We start from the raw sequence: 17,187 nt of genomic DNA, 5'->3' as shown, positions 1-17,187 counted from the left end.
TGTTAGTGTGCATCGGCATGCAATGTTAGGATCTGACTACACTCCAGTTTCGGTTAATTTTCAAACCAATGCATATAGGCACCCATATTGCTTTAAGTATGAGGCAAAATGGGAAGACAATCCTGAGCTGGGGAGTGTAATTAAAAAAGCTTGGCTCCATGATTCTTTGGGATCTGATTCTTTCAAATTGTATAAGAAAATGAGAAAATGTAGGGATCATCTTAGAAGTTGGAGCAAAAAAGTCTTTGGTAATGCCAGGATAGAAATCTGTAAAGTGAGGGAAGAGTTAGAGAAAATCCAAAATGATCCTGGTTGGGTGAACCTTTGGAGAGAGGAAGCCCAACTTGCCTATAAGCTTGAGAATTTATTGAAACAAGAAGAGTCCTATTGGGCTCAAAGGTCTAGGGTTAGGTGGTTGACAGCTGGAGATAGGAATACCTCCTTCTTTCATACCACTACTGCAAGAAGAAGGCATTTTAATAGGATAACCAGACTCAAGGATCGAAAGGGTAATTGGATTAATGAAATTAATGACTTACATTCTTTAATTGTGTCTTATTTTCAAGGGGCTTACTCCTCAGCCCAGCCTGAACATATTGATGAATTTCTTCAAAATATCTCCCCTAGGGTAACTGCTGGGCAAAACAGTGAGCTATGTGCACCATTTTCTCCTTATGAGATTAGGAGTGCTATTTTCCAGATTGGAGCCTTCAAGGCCCCAGGGCTGGATGGACTGCCGGGAAGATTTTTCCAAGCTAATTGGAACACGGTTGGTGTAGATGTGGTTAGGGCAGTGCAGCATTTTTTTAGGACTGGGTTTATGCTTAAAGAATTTAATAAAACTGCCATAGTTCTAATCCCTAAACAAAGCTGCCCGGAGGAACCTAGTCAATTTAGACCAATCAGTCTTTGCTCTTTTGTCTACAAGGTCATTGCCAAATGCTTAGTGAATAGGTTAAAGCCCATTCTAAATTCATTAGTTAGCCCTTTCCATAGTGCATTCATCCCTTCCCGTGCCATTTCGGATAACATCTATGTTGCTCACGAAGTTTTATTGCATATGAGGCACTCTAAAAGGAGGGATGGGTTAATGGCTTTGAAAATGGACCTTAGTAAAGCTTATGATAGAGTGGAGTGGATATTTTTAGAGAAATTATTTGGCCGTTTGGGCTTTGATGACATGTGGATTAATTGGGTAATGCAATGTGTCGCTACTGTGGAGTATTTTGTCAAATTTAATGGGGGGGTGATTGGTCATTTTTTTACCTTTAAGGGTTTGAGGCTGGAATGCCCACTAAGCCCATATTTGTTCATATTGTGTCAAGAATCCTTGTCCTGCGCCATATCTCAGGCTGAAGTTTTTGGGTGTGAAAGTAAGTAGAATGGGTCCTAGCATTTCTCATTTGTTTTTTGCCGATGATTGCTTACTATTTTCTAGAGCTGAGGTTAGTGACTGTCATGCCATTTCTAAGGTGCCTAGGGATTATTGTAGTGCTTCGGGGCAAGAGGTTAATTTTCGTAAGTCTTGTATTACATTTAGCCATACTACCAATAGTGCTGCCCGTGCTGATGTGTGTAGGGAGTTTAACCTTGTTGAAGTTTCTGATTTGGGGAAATACTTGGGTATCCCTACTACTTTTGGAAGATCAAAAAAATCTCTTGTTGTTGATGTCATGGCTCGGCTTGAAACCAAGCTGGCTGGATGGAAGAGTTCTCTCTTATCCCAAGCAGGGAAAGAAATCTTAATTAAAGCAGTAGCAACCAGCCTTCCATCTTATGTAATGTCGATGTTTAGTCTCCCAAATGATATCTGTGTTGAATTGACTCGTTTGGTAAACAGGTTTTGGTGGAAAGATGGTGAAGAGAGGGGTTTTTTGGAGAAAATGGGAGCATCTCTGTAACAGTAAAAGAGAGGGAGGGATGGGTTTTAGAGACTTTAAATGTTTTAACCAGGCTTTACTTGCCCGGCAAGCTTGGAGGGTGTTGCATAACCCTACAGCCCTTTGGGTCCGGGTGTTGAAAGGGAAGTATTTTCCTTCATGCCACTGTTTAGATGCCAAACCTAGTCAGGTGAGTACTTGGGGTTGGAAAAGTATTCTAAGGGGGCGTGAACTACTGCTGAAGGGACTTAGAAAGAGGGTGGGTAATGGGAGAACTATTGAAATTTTTAAAGATTCCTGGGTTCCTTCGTTAATTAATGGTCGTATATTGAGTCCAAGTAGAGATAATGTGCTGTATGTTTCTGACTTGATTCAGCCTAATACCCATCAATGGAATGCTGCTCTAATTAGACAAATCTTTAACCAAACTGAAGCTCAAGCTATTCTGAGAATTCCTATTTGTATATCCTCTAAAGAGGATGATTGGTTTTGGAGTTGTACCAAAGATGGCTTGTTTACTGTAAAGTCTACCTATTATTTGGCTTTATCAAATGTGGCTTCTGACTCTGCTAGCTCTTCTGTATCAAGTGGTGAGGTTTGGAAAAAGTTGTGGAATTTGCCAGTGTTGCCTAAGTTGAAACACTTTATTTGGAAATGTTGCTCAGATGCTCTGGTAGTTCGTTCTCTTCTTGTGAAGCGTAATATTGTGTCTAATGGAAAATGTCCCATATGCAATTCTGCAGATGAAACTGTGATTCATGCGTTGTTTCATTGTAACTTTGCTGCTGATGTTTGGCTGGCCTCCCCTTTTAGGCTTTGTACTCAGTCCCTAGCTGGGTCATCCTTTAAGGATATGTTTATGAATTTTCTGAAGCTAGCTCCATCTTTTCCTGATAAAGTAGATGCCATTATTCATTGGGTAACGCTGGTGTGGCAGATCTGGAAGGCTAGGAATCAGTTTATATTTCGACATACTAATCTCTCTTTGTATGATACCATATAGGGTTTCTATCGGTGTGTTCAAGAAGGAAGGCTGGGAATAAGTGGAGAGAAGTCTAAGCCTCTAGACCCTCCTGTTCCTTTAAATATTGTGTTACCAGCTACTAATACTTGTCGATATAAAATTTACACTGATGGTGCTTGGAACTCTGTCTCTTGTTTAGGGGGTAGAGGTGCCATGGTTCGCAACTATAAAGGAAAATTTGTGGCAGCAAAGTGCAAGCATGGCTGTAGCGATTCTGCAATGGCAATGGAGGCTGAGGCGATAACGGATGCTCTCCTGCTCGCGCGTAGTATTAAATTAGACTGTATTTCGAATTTTTCAGATTGTAAGACTCTAATTGCTCACCTGAATAATGCCCACTCTTCTCTTGATTGGGCATCAGTGATGGTGGTATCGGATATTAGAGAATTAGTTGGTGAATTTTCCTCTATTGTTTTCATGTATATTCCTGGGTTGTTAAACAAGGAAGCCCATGTGTTATCTAGAGGGGCTTCCCTATTATCTCTTTCTTCTGTGTGGTGGATTAACCCTCCTAGCTTTGTGGTAAATCCTTCTCTTCTAAAGAGGAGGGACTTTGCTGCGTGTTTTGAATAAATTTGTTTGGGCCGAAAGGCCTTTTGATGGACTAAAAAAAAAAAAAGGGTTTTAACTAAAGTTGTAGCTAAAACACCTTTTAAGTTGTGGAAATGGCACAAGCCTAGCCTACAACATCTTACGGTATATGGTTACATCGTACACGTGCGTAAGCAACAAACAGATAAGTTGGAATTCAGGACTTCAAGATGCTATTTCTTGGGATACCCCAAAGGCACGATAGGTTATTACTTCTCTGACCCCGATGAACAAAAGGTCATTGTAAGTAAACATGCTACTTTCCTTGAGGAGGAAACACTTGTTGGATATGTGTGTCCATCAAACCCGGTTCAGTCAGGTTCAACCAGGTTTATTATCATTAAACATTTCATACATTTTTGTTTAATATGATCACATTCGATATAAAATTTTTGAACAATTTATGACCGTAAGTATTACTTTAAATTGGTAGTCACGACTAGGGTTTGGGTTGGGCAGCCCTTATCATTTGGTTGTCACATTGGGTATGCCTTGACATTTTTTATTTTGGGGTACAAATGCGAGTATGCACATGTTGATGTGTGTATTAGCGAAGAATCTTATTTTCTCAATTTTTTTTTTAACCCGAATATTCTTTGGGACCCGAGTCGGCCCCTAAGATTTTATTAAATTAAATCAAAATGAATAAGAATACAAGAGGGGGGGACATACCCGCCTTACCCCTAGCCCAATTTGAATAGAGATAGTATAGAAAACTTAGTCACTCCAAAGAGCTCACACCTGACTACCCTGGACACACTAGCCTAAGATCTAATAACTGGCAGTCCCATTGCATCTTCGCGTGCAATCCATCGAAGCTCTTGAGGCAAGTGTGACTCCCCATAAAAAACCAAATCCCTTTTCCTTTCGCAAGCTAAGTTCGCCAGACAATCTGTAGCTCTGTTCCCTTCACGGAAGGTGAAAGAAATCATTGGACCAAGAGAGCTTACCAAGCCCAAAACTTCCTGAAACCAATACCAGCACTTCCAGCTACCATGTGTTTTCTTTGCAATGCTCGACACTGTTGTCATCAAATCAGAGTTGACATGAAAGTCCTTAAAACCTAAGCTTTCACATAGCTTAAGCCCGTCTCTCAACGCCCTTAATTCTGCAATGGTGTTCGTACAGTCGCCGTAGAACTTGGCAAAGGCAGCTACCACAATTCCTTCCTTGTTCCTAATGACCCCTCCACCCCCTCCTAAACTGAGATTGCCTTTACACGCCCCATCCACGTTAAGTTTAATGGAAGAGAAGGGGGGGGCACCATGACACTAGAATAGGCAATTTATGTGCTTTGGGGCAATGAGAGATGCCAAAGAATTGAAGAGTAAGGGCTTCCTTAAAGGAGGGGGTATTACCTTGTGAGAAGCAAAATGGTGTTTCAACGATCCAGCTCCTTACAGCCTTCACTATACAAGTAGCCAAACGCCTCTTTTCCCCATGCCTTTGGTTATTTCGTTCTTTCCATAATTCCTAGACTATGAATGAGGGAAGCATGCCTATAATCAGACCGTATAACTTCATGTCGTTTGCATGGCTATGTCAATGGAGAATGCGGTTGCGGACATCCTGCAAAGGAACCAGTTCCACATCACACAGTCAAGAAAAAAATCTCCATACTTTACATGTCATTCCACCTGCAACCATCAAATGAGTCTCCCCCGCACCTTGGTTGACCACAACACTGACACTTTGATGCAAGCGGTACCCCCATCTTCATGATCGTATCGTTTGTAGGAACCCCTCCGCACAAAACCTGCCAAGAGAAAAAAAACCCACTTTGGAGGGGAGTGTCCGATTCCAAAACCACTTTGCGGACAGTTTAATAATCGAGTTGTGCCTTATTTCATTCCATAACGACTTTGTAGTAAGTTTGCCATCTCTCGCAGGGGTCCATACCAAACAATCTTCCAGGTTAGACAGAAAGAAAGTTCCATTCAATAAGCTATTGCGCACAATATCGGAGCTGATCATATTCAGGATCTCCATGTTCCATGTTCCCTGATGAGCACATTTATGTGTGACATCTTAGGGCATAAAACATATATTTTACCACATTGGACAGAGTTACTTGGTGCTTTCTTGTGCTTTTCAGGGTTTAGGTGAATTCTTGTGAAATGGAGGAGATGATGCTACGGAAATGTTTTTAAGCTATTTAGAGGTGTTAATGGCTTGGATGCGTAGCCCATCGAGTCAGCTTCGCAATGGTTCTAACGGCAGTTGATTCCGAGTTGAAACGAAGAAGTTACGGTCGTTTTCGTAACGAAGCGCGAAAATGGTCTGTAGGGGTTTATATGTAATTACTGACAGTCGTCTGGGGATAAAATGAAGTGAAAGTTCGAATTTTAGGGGCCTTAACGCAATAACCAGAAGTTATATTTCCTGTACCCGAAAGATTCCATTTGGAGGGCTATGGACAGTCCAACTTCAACTTGAGATATCTTGGGCTCCCGAACTCCAAATTGGACGAAATTTGGGTTTATTTTGGGTGATTTTTCTCAAGGAACACAATGGTGAGGCTTATATAAGCACCCCATTCTCCACGTTTTCTGAAAGACAGAATGGGTATTTTATTTATTCTTGAAGGAATCCTAGTCATCACCCTTACTCTCTCTCTCCTCCAACTTCTCAATGGCACTTCTGGAATTCTACTTGGGATAGATTTATTTTGAAAGATATTCTCTCACCTATAGACGGTTGAAAAGTCAAAGATGCTTTGATTTTATTACTTGAAGAAGATATCTACAAAGAAAAGGAAGCACTTGTTAGAATTGTAAGTTTACTTTTCTAGAAATAGAAAGTCTATGTAAACAATCTTCTCTTCTTCTTCTTTCTATTTTTTTCATTTTTTCTTAGGATTCAAGGCATTGTAAAAGAGGAAGGAGAAGAGAATATTCTCTTTTCTTAGGGAATATTTCTCCTACATTTCCCTCTTCTCTCTTCTCCTCTCTTCCCCCCATAAATACCCCTTGCCCTCCGGGTTGTAAGAAGTTAGTTTTTTAGTTCAGTTTTTATTTAGTTTCTAGTTCAATTTTTAGTGTAATTTTTAGTTCATTCACTTAGTAAAATTTCTTTTCTTCTTCTCCTTCTAAGTTGTGATTTTTGGCTTTTCTAAGTTTTAGTTTGCTTTTTGATTTTCATTTAATGGTTGTAATAGGTTTAGTTTATGCTTTAATTTTAATTTAAGCCTTCAATTGGATTGTAATTTCTTAATTCTAGTTTAGGTTTTAAGCCTTCTAGTCTAAGTTCTTAAGTTGATGACAAGACTTGAAGATTTAGAAGAAGAGGTCATGGTAAGTTTATGCAAATATTCAAGCTTTTCAATTACATTCATGCAAGCATATCCAGGTTTTACTATCCAATCTCATTCTCCCTCTCCTCTATCTCTCTCTATCTTCTTCTTCTTCTCCCTCTATTTCTTTTTTTTTTTTTATATGGTTGTGGTATGTGGATGCACTTTTATTCCCTTATTTCTTTTTATGTGATTATGAAGTGTGGCTGCGTTTTTGTTATTCCTTCCAGTTTATGATAATTTGATAGGTTAGATGCTCATGTGTTAGGACGCCAACTTAATCCCTTAATTTTGTTACATGCTTATGAGTTAGGATGCATTAATTTTCAGTAGTTTCATTAGTTTAATTTAACACTTTAATTTGGTTTACTTTGCATTACTTTTAAGTTAGTTAAATAGAGTGGCGTATATCTCCTCGTGTTCGACCCGTAGCTACGATTGACCCGTACTCTTACAGTATAATTTTTAAACTCAAACAAGTTTTTGGCACCGTTGCCGGGGAGATTATTGATCACTTTATTTTTTTGATTTTTAAGTAATTCGAAGTGCTTTAGTTTCTTCTCTTTTTCCTCTTTCTCCTCTTTCTTTAAAAAAAAAAAAAAAAAAAAATTTTGAAAACTTCTTCTTGTTTCTCTTCTATTTTAAATAGTGTGCGCCCAATCTAAAGTCCTTTATATGCCCAAACCCAGCCAATCTTGGTGCCCCTTAATTCATTGGGTGGTTTGGATTGGCATGTATGTGACTTATCTTTGGAGGTGACCACTCTTGATAACAGGAAAGTGACATAGTGAGAGCGTTGAAAATATAAATGTATAGTAGTCCTCCACCCTACATTAGAATCCATTTGGAGTCACCCGTAGGTGGCTCGTGAAGACTATACGGATTCCCTTGCTGTCAACCTATATGGCAACCTTACAGCTTTGGAATCATTGTTTCAATTTCTGAGGGATAGATGCACTATCTACCTTGGGCTCCCTCTTGTATTTAGTATTTTTTTCTAGTCTTTTATTTTCTTTAAACTTTTTTTTATGGGAGACCTCAATTTGGGATAGGTGGTTAATTTAGAATAATGGGAGATACACTTCCATATAAGACTTTGGGGGAAAGATGGACCTATGCTAAGGCAACCATGATTTTGGAGGAAATGTTTAAACAGGTTAGGAAAGCCAAAACTAGTGAGATAGAGAACAATTTTGCACCACCCCCAGTACAATTTTTCTCCCCAACCCAACTATGGGCTTTCGAAAAATTTTGATTGGTCACTTTCCCAGACAATCCATGTTATGGAAGGATGCCCTAATCTTTATGGGGGTAGCTATGGTGATGAGAATGTGAGTCCTCAATTTCAATACAATTCTTTTGGCACTTACAATCAGTGGTGGAGTGATCATCCCGATTTCTTGTGGGATCAATGGAATAACCAAGCTGGACCACCCAATTTCCAATATCATGGTCAGTTTGGTCCTCCAATGCCCAACCCTCCATTAAATCTCAATGGGCCACCTCTCCTTGAACCATATCACCAATCCCTTGAGTTTCAAAACATGGGTAAGGAGGCCAGACTGAATGAGCTTGAGAAATACATAGACCTTCTCACAACAAGCCAAAATACCATGGAGAAGCAACTCTCTCAACTGATAACTATGGTGCAAGAGGAGGAAACGGGTACATTACCTAGTCAGTCTGAACCGCCCCATCCCCAATTTAATGATATTGAAAGTCCACCACCCCAGTTTGAGGTTAATGAGAGTCATTCCCAACAAGCTGCTTTTCATGATGATTTATTTGTTGAGATTGAGTCTCCTCAGGATATTAGTGAAGCAAGATTTGATGAGCTACTTGGGGAAGTCCAACTTTTTCCTGAAATTTTTTATTTTAGTAAGCCTAGTGTTTTTATTGATTTAGAATCAAGTTTTCATGATAACATAGAAACCCAGGAAATTCGATCTCCCCCTCTCTTTGGAAAACTTAGATAATTGTCATTTTGAGGATTCCATTGTCTCACATGTTGATTTGTCCAAACCTCCTAGGTTTGATGATTTTATTGAGGAGGACAATGTTAGTCATAATGCCTTTCAAGCATATTTCCATGATCCTTATTTAGCAAACCAATTTCTGCAAAGAGTGGATAGTTGTATTGCTAGGATTGATTTGAGTAAACCTCCAATTTTTTTATGATTATTTAGATGAGGTTATTCATAATCCTTTTTATGCTTATTGTGATCCATTTCTGGTTGGTTTTTCAAAGAATGACAGGTGTTCTACATTGCAAGTGGGAGAGAAGGGACAGATTTATGGCCTGAGTTTTATTGCCTTCATTTTTCACTGTCCCATGAGGACAGATTTTTCTATTGGATATTTCTCAGTTGTGCTTAACTTCTGTATTATTTCTTGCTTTACTCAAATTCATGGTCGAGTATATTCTGGTTCTAAAGCTCTTTCTACATTTACTGACCATGGATTGAGATTTCTGTTACTGCCCCTAGTTCTTTTTGTAGAGCTCATGACTCTTCATGACCCTTTTTTTTTTATTATATCTGGTAAGCCCCTTCATCTCCTCCCTTGTCCTTATTATTTTTTTTATGCATGCATTGAGGACACTGCATGAATTAAGTGTGGGGGGGATGTTGGATTAATTGATAAATTTTGATTGTGGCAATGGATTGGTTATGTGCATAAGTCTCTTCGATTTGCAAAGCAAGAGAAAGAGGGAATTAGGTGCCCTAGCATGCGAAATAATAAAAAAATCTCTTTTTAAGGCCTATAGTTGGTTTGTATCCTGTGATGGGGATTGAGTTGAAAAATATGAGTGCTACTTCATTTGGTGGTTAGATTCCTCTATGTGTTTATGGACCCCTTTGATCTTTTGGCTAGTAGTTGAGACTGATTTGTTTGTGGCAAGGCATGAAAGTGAAAGTGAATGAAAAAAAAAAGAAGAGAGAAACAGAAAGAAAAAGTGGAATTCCTTGGGACTAGACATGGCACTGTGCCTCATGAAGCAGGGTGACTTGATCGAAATTCCTTGGAAGAAAACTCAAAAAAAAAAAAAAAAAAAAAAAAAACTCTTGCATCAATGTCTCAATGTCTTATGGATACATGCAAAAAGCGAAGCTACCAAGTATTTGGGTGTCTGGTGTATGCTCCACCATGTCATTCAGAGAACAGTAGTGGAGTAGAAAAAGAGTTTGTTGTTGAGAAAAAAAAAAAAAAAAAAGTTTTTGCCTTAATGCCTGGAAAAGAAAGTATGGTAAAAAATACTCAATGCCTAAGTCTTTGGTTCCATTGGTGCTATGAGTGGTTTACTTGAAGGTGAGTAGTGTTCAGAAAATATGAGGAGATCCCTTGACCTTGATGCATGCTTGTTACTTGAATTAATGTGGGGTAATAAAATTCAAGTGTGGGGGAACCTTTGGCTCTTTAATCTTTAGTTGAGTTTTTCTTTGAGATTGTGTGCACTATCTTACTTGTGCCATGAGAAAAATTTACTTCATTCTTTTTGATTTATTGAATTTTGGGTGTATATTCACTGCAAACACCCACGAGACACAACTCGTCCACTAGGGGTAACCTAGGGGTTGAAAGGCTTGTTGTATATGCTAAATGCAACCGTGATTCCTACGAAAGTGAGTTAGGATTTTTTGCATTCTAGGTTAATTTTTCTTTTACTTTACTTGAGGACAAGTAACGTTCAAGTGTGGGGAAATCTGATGAGCACATTTATCTGTGAAATCTTAGGGCATAAAACATATATTTTACCACATTGGACAGAGTTACTCGGTGTTTTCTTGTGCTTTTCAGGGTTTAGGTGAATTCTTGTGAAATTGAGGAGATGATGTTAAGGAAATGTTTTTAAGCTGTTTAGAGGTGTTAATGGCTTGGATGCATAGCCCATTGAGTCAGCTTCGCAACGGTTCTAACGGCACTTGATTCCGAGTTGAAACGAAGATGTTACAGTCGTTTCCATAACGAAGCGCGAAAATGGTCTGTAGGGGTTTATGTGTAATTATTGACTGTCGTCCGGGGATAAAGTGAAGTGAAAGTTCGGATTTTAGGAGCCTTAATGCAATAATCAGAAGTCATATTTCCTATACCCGAAAGATTCCATTTGGAGGGCTCTGGACAGTCCAACTTCAACTTGAGATATCTTGGGCTCCCAAAATCCAAATTGAACGAAATTTGGATCTATTTTGAGTGATTTTTCGCAAGGAACACAATGGTGAGGCCTATATAAGCACCCCATGCTCCACGTTTTCTAAAGGACAGAATGGATATTTTATTTATTCTTGAAGGAATCCTAGTCATCACCCTTACTCTCTCTCTCCTCCAACTTCTCAAGGGCACTTCTGAAATTCTACTTGGGATAGATTTATTTTGAAAGATATTCTCTCACCTATGAAAGGTTGAAAAGTCAAAGATGCTTTGATTTTATTACTTTGAGAAGATATCTACAAAGAAAAAGAAGCACTTGTTAGAATTGGAAGTTTACTTTTCTAGAAATAGAAAGTCTATGTAAACAATCTTCTCTTCTTCTTTCTATTTTTTTCATTTTTTCTTAGGATTCAAGGCATTGTAAAAGAGGAAGGAGAAGAGAATATTCTCTTTTCTTAGGGAATATTTCTCCTACATTTTCCTCTTCTCTCTTCTCCTCTCTTCCCCCCATAAATACCCCTTGCCTCTGGGTTGTAAGAAGTTAGTTTTTTAGTTCAGTTTTTAGTTAGTTTCTAGTTCAATTTTAATTCAATTTTTAGTTCATTCACTTAGTAAAATTTCTTTTCTTCTTCTCCTTCTAAGTTGTGATTTTTGGTTTTTCTAAGTTTTAGTTTGCTTTTTGATTTTCATTTAATGGTTGTAATAGGTTTAGTTTATGTTTTAATTTCAATTTAATTCTTTAATTGGATTGTAATTTCTTAATTCTAGTTTAGGTTTTAAGCCTTCTAATCTAAGTTCTTAAGTTGATGACAAGACTTGAAGATTTAGAAGAGGAGGCCATGGTAAGTTTATGCAAATATTCAAGCTTTTCAATTACATTCATGCAAGCACATCTAGGTTTTACTATCTAAATTCTCAATCTCATTCTCCCTCTCCTCTATCTCTCTCTATCTTCTTCTTCTTCTCCCTCTATTTCTTTTATTTTTTTTTATATGGTTGTGGTATGTGGATGCATTTTTATTCCCTTATTTCTTTTTATGTGATTATGAAGTGTGGCTGCATTTTTGTTATTCCTTCCAATTTACGATAATTTGATAGGTTAGATGCTCATGTGTTAAGACGCCAACTTAATCCCTTAATTTTGTTAGATAGTTATGAGTTAAGATGCATTAATTTTCAGTAGTTTCATTAGTTTAATTTAACACTTTAATTTGGTTTACTTTGCATTACTTTTAAGTTAGTTAAATAGAGTGGCGTATATCTCCTCGTGTTCGACCCGTAGCTACGATTGACCCGTACGCTTGCGGTATAATTTTTAAACTCAAACATTCCCTCTCTATCTTATTTTCTCAATTCCCTCATGTATTACTGGGAGATGTAGGTTTGGGATAGACATGTGTCACTAAGACCCAATACCTAAAAGGGCCTTGTCACTGCATGACATGAGCGGATTCTTTGGTTCACCAATGATTGTGATTTAAGAGAACTAAAGCCGGTGTTCTGGGAATGCGTAAATATTATGTGGGTGAAAGAGTCACTCAACATGGTCTCCACTGCTCGATTGAGGAACATCAAGGGGAGTTAGTCTATGGATGGTCAGTTTTGAATCAGGATCCTGTACCGTTTTGTTAAATGGTTTTTATAAAACATATTTTCATATAAAATGATAATTTATATTTATGTATTTGATTAAAGAGTTTAATCGTGTTTTGTGGATTCCAATCACATACACAGACACTCCGATACGGACATGTACCATGGAATGGGGTTTGGCAGTACTAGTGTACATGCCCTAGATTCCATGACGTCGATGTTGTTTAGTGGAGGGTTAGTACATAAATTGGTATGCGGGGGGTATTTTTGGGATATGCTAATTACTAATTAATTTATTTAAACTAGTATGGGTTTGATGCTAATTAATTGAAGGCCCATTAAAGTTTAAATTTATTAATTATAATTATTCCCTTTTAGAATTTGTTTCTTCACTAATTAGAAGCTCATCAGGGTTTTTAAGTTAAACATGAGAGAGAGTGTCAGACACTCACTGAGAATGAAGTTCATTAGAACCTCATCTATTTAAACGCACCAGAGGGGGACAACCAGGGGCATGTTAGCCTTGGGCAAAACTTTCCCCCTAAAAATCGTCCTGCCTCTTTCTCCTCTCTCTCCCTTCTCCCTTGCACTCTTGCTCTCTAGAGTTGTGAGATCAGTTAGGGTTTTGGAAAGGCTGGATTTTTGGATTGGATCCAGTTTTTGGAGAAGAATTTCTGGTTTGGGTTGAGGATCCTCTACTGCATCAAGAAGATCCACGTTGGGGCTTTCTTGATCGGCTCATTAGGGGAAGAACCATTATCTGGAGGAGGAGCAACACTTGAGGCTCTGCAAGTTAACAGATCTTAATGTTTTATTTATGCATTAAGTTTATTAATTATTTGATAATCATGGGATTTGAAAGAAACCTGAATCGATCTATTTTTCGCTGCGTATTTGGTTATGGGATGGATCCCTCTTTCCATGGGATGGAAAGGAGATGATCTGCTCAATTCTTATAGATCCCATAATTTTATGGGACAAGAACAAAGAGGGTTTGGTGTAAAATTTTTATACCAAACTCTAATGGGTGACCATGAGGTGATCCAGAGATTTCCAATAGTTGTGAACCCAAGATGAATTTGACTTCTATTCAGGAAGAAGAGTTGATTAAGCTTCTAAATGACCATAAGGAAGTCATAGGTTGAACCATGTCTGACATCAAAGGTATTAGCCCCTCCATTGTTCAACATCATATACATCTGATGGAGAGTTCCAAACCTTCTAGGGAACCCCAAAGGAGGGCTAATCCTGTGATGAAAGAGGCAATCAAGAAAGAGATCCTAAAATACTTGGATCATGGTATCATTTATCCTATTTTTGATAGCCAATGGGTGAGTCCTGTGCAGGTTGTGCCTAAGAAAGGAGGAGTCACTGTAGTTGAGAATGCCAATAATGAGTTGATTCCAACCCGTATCCAAACGGGATGGAGAGTGTGCATTGACTATAGGAAATTGAATGCGACAACTTGGAAGGACCACTTCCCCTTATCTTTTATTGATCAGATGTTAGAGAGACTAGCTGGCCATGAATATTATTATTTTCTTGATGGTTATGCAGGCTATAACCAAATTCCTATTGCTCTAGAGGACCAACACAAGACCACTTTTATATGCCCTTATAGAACCTTTGCTTATCGGCGTATGCCTTTTGGGCTTTGCAATGCCCCTGCTACATTCCAAAGCTGCATGATGAGTATCTTTTCTGATATGGTAGAACACTTCCTAGAGGTGTTTATGGATGATTTTTCTATTCACGCCTCTACTTTTTCTAATTGATTGCATCATCTCTCTTTGGTTCTTAAAAGATGCATAGAAAAGAACTTGGTCCTGAATTGGGAGAAGTGCCACTTCATGGTGAAGCAAGGCATAGTTCTTGGTCACATTGTGTCCAAAGAAGGGATCAAGGTTGATAGATCTAAGGTGGACCTTCTTGCCAATTTACAACCACCCAAGAGTGTGAAGGACATTAGATCTTTTCTTGGTCATGCAGGTTTTTACAGGAGATTCATCATAGACTTTAGCCAGATAGCTAGACCTCTCACTTCTCTTTTGGCAAAGGACTGCCCATTTGATTTCCCTTCTGAGTGTCATGATAGTTTTGAGCAATTGAAAAGAGCATTGACCTTAGCCTCCATTATTCAAGCTCCAAATTGGATAGTTTCATTTGAGCTTATGTGTGATGCCTCTGATTTTGCTATAGGAGTTGTTCTTGGGTAAAGAATCAACAAATTACCCCATATGATTTATTATGCAAGTAGGATTCTTAATAATGCACAGCTTAATTATACCACCACTGAGAAAGAATTTTTAGTTGTTGTGTTTGTTTTAGAGAAGTTTAGGCCCTACTTGGTTGAATCACATGTGATTGTTTATACTGACCATGCAGCTATCAAATATCTTGTGCAAAAGAAAGATGCCAAGGCTCGCCTCATTAGGTGGGTCTTTTTGTTATAATAATTTGATCTTGAAATTAGGGATAAGAAAGGGTGTGAAAATTTGGTTGCAAACCATCTATCCCAGCTGCCTAATTCCTTGACTATTGATTCTCCAGTTAACGAGAATTTTCCTGATGAGTATCTGATGGCAGTGTCTAGTGAACCTTAGTTTGCTGACATTGTTAATTATCTGGTTACGGGTGTGACACCTGCACATTGGTCCACCCAAGATAAAAATCGTTTCTTTTCACAAGTTAAGTATTTATTTTGGGATGATCCTTATCTTTTTAAGACCTGCTCGGATCAAGTAATCCAGAGTTGTGTCCCTGATCATGAGCAACAATCTGTCTTATCTTTTTGCCATGATCAGGCTTATGGAGGTCATTTTGGGCCTAATAAGACTGCGACCAAGGTTTTACAGTGTGTATTTTATTGACCTAGTCTGTTTAAAGACGCTTTTACTTATTGCAAGGCATGTTCCTCATGCCAATCCTTAGGGCGTCTTACTAAGAAAAATATGATGCCCCTTAACCCAATTCTGGTGGTTGAGGTGTTTGATGTATGGGGTATTGATTTCATGGGGCCTTTCCCTAGCTCTTTTGGTAACCTGTACATATTACTTGCTGTGGACTATGTGTCCAAATGGATTGAGGCAGTTGCTTGTAAGACCAATGACCACAAGGTGGTTGTGAAATTTCTGAAGGAGAACATCTTCTCCCGTTTTGGTACTCCCCGGGTTATCATTAGTGATCGGGGCAAGTATTTTTGTAATCGGCCTTTTGAGGCCCTCATGAGAAAGTATGGTGTTGTCCATAAGTTGGCCACACCCTACCATCCCCAGACTAGTGACCAAGTTGAGGTTTCAAATAAGCAGATTAAGCAAATTCTTGAGAAAACCATCAACTCGAACCGCAAGGATTGGTCTAACCGGTTGGTAGATGCGTTGTGGGCCCATAGGACAGCCTTCAAGACCAATCTTGGTCAATCTCCGTACCGTCTGGTGTATGAAAAGGCATGTCACTTACCTGTAGAGATTGAGCACAAGGCCTTTTGGGCTATCAAGAAGCTTAACTTTGACCTACCCACTGTAGGTGCCCATAGGAAACTCCAACTATCTGAGTTGGAAGAGCTTAGGAATGAGGCATATGAGAATGCCCGGATTTACAAGGCAAAAACCAAGGTTTTCCATGATAGGAATATTTTGAGAAAATCTTTTGAGGTAGGCCAAAAAGTTTTGTTGTACAATTCTCGTTTGCATATCTTTCCAGATAAGCTGCATTCTAGATGGGATGGCCCGTATGTTGTTCAAAAAGTTTATCCTCATAGGGCTGTTGAAGTCCTCAATCCAAGTACAGGAGCTAATTTCAAGGTCAATGGCCAAAGGTTGAAGACGTACATAGTGATGCCTACTCCAGTTAACGAAGAGGTCATGGATCTCCATGAGCCTCTTTACCTTGACCCCTGATATCCTGGTATGTATCACCTCCCTTGTCCGTATTCTTTCTTTTCTGCATGCATTGAGGACACTGCATGAATTAAGTGTGGGGGGTGTGTTGGACTTTAATTGTGAATTTTGTGAATTTTGATTGTGGCGATAATTTTTTGTTATGTGCATAAGTCTCTTCGATTTGCAAAGCAAGAGTGAGAGGGAATTAGGTGCCCTAACATGCGAAATAATAAAAAAATCCATTTTTCAAGGACGATAGTTGGTTTGTATCCGGTGATGGGGATTGAATTTGAAAATATGAGTGTTACTTCATTTGATGGTTAGATTCCTCTATGTGTTTATGGACCCCTTTGATCTTTTGGCTAGTAGTTGAGACCAATTTGTTTGTGGCAAGGCATGAAAGTGAAAGTGAATGAAAAAAAAAGAAGAGAGAAACAGAAAGAAAAATGGAATTCCTTGGGACTAGACAGGGCACTGTGCCTCATAAAGCAGGGTGACTTGATCGAAATTCCTTGGAAGTAAACTCAAAAAAAAAAAAAAAAAAAAAAACTCTTGCATCAATGTCTCAATGTCTTATGGATACATGCAAAAAGCGAAGCTACCAAGTATTTGGGTGTCTGGTGTATGCTCCACCATGTCATTCAGAGAATAGTAGTGGAGTAGAAAAAGAGTTTGTTGTTGAGAAAGAAAAAAAAAAAATCTTTTGCCTTAATGCCTAGAAAAGAAAGTATGGTAAAAAATACTCAATACCTAAGTCTTTGGTTCCATCGGTGCTAT

The sequence above is a fragment of the Telopea speciosissima genome, chromosome 4 (assembly GCF_018873765.1).
Source record: "Telopea speciosissima isolate NSW1024214 ecotype Mountain lineage chromosome 4, Tspe_v1, whole genome shotgun sequence".
In the NCBI taxonomy this organism is placed as follows: domain Eukaryota; kingdom Viridiplantae; phylum Streptophyta; class Magnoliopsida; order Proteales; family Proteaceae; genus Telopea; species Telopea speciosissima.
This window is presented reverse-complemented; position numbering follows the sequence as displayed.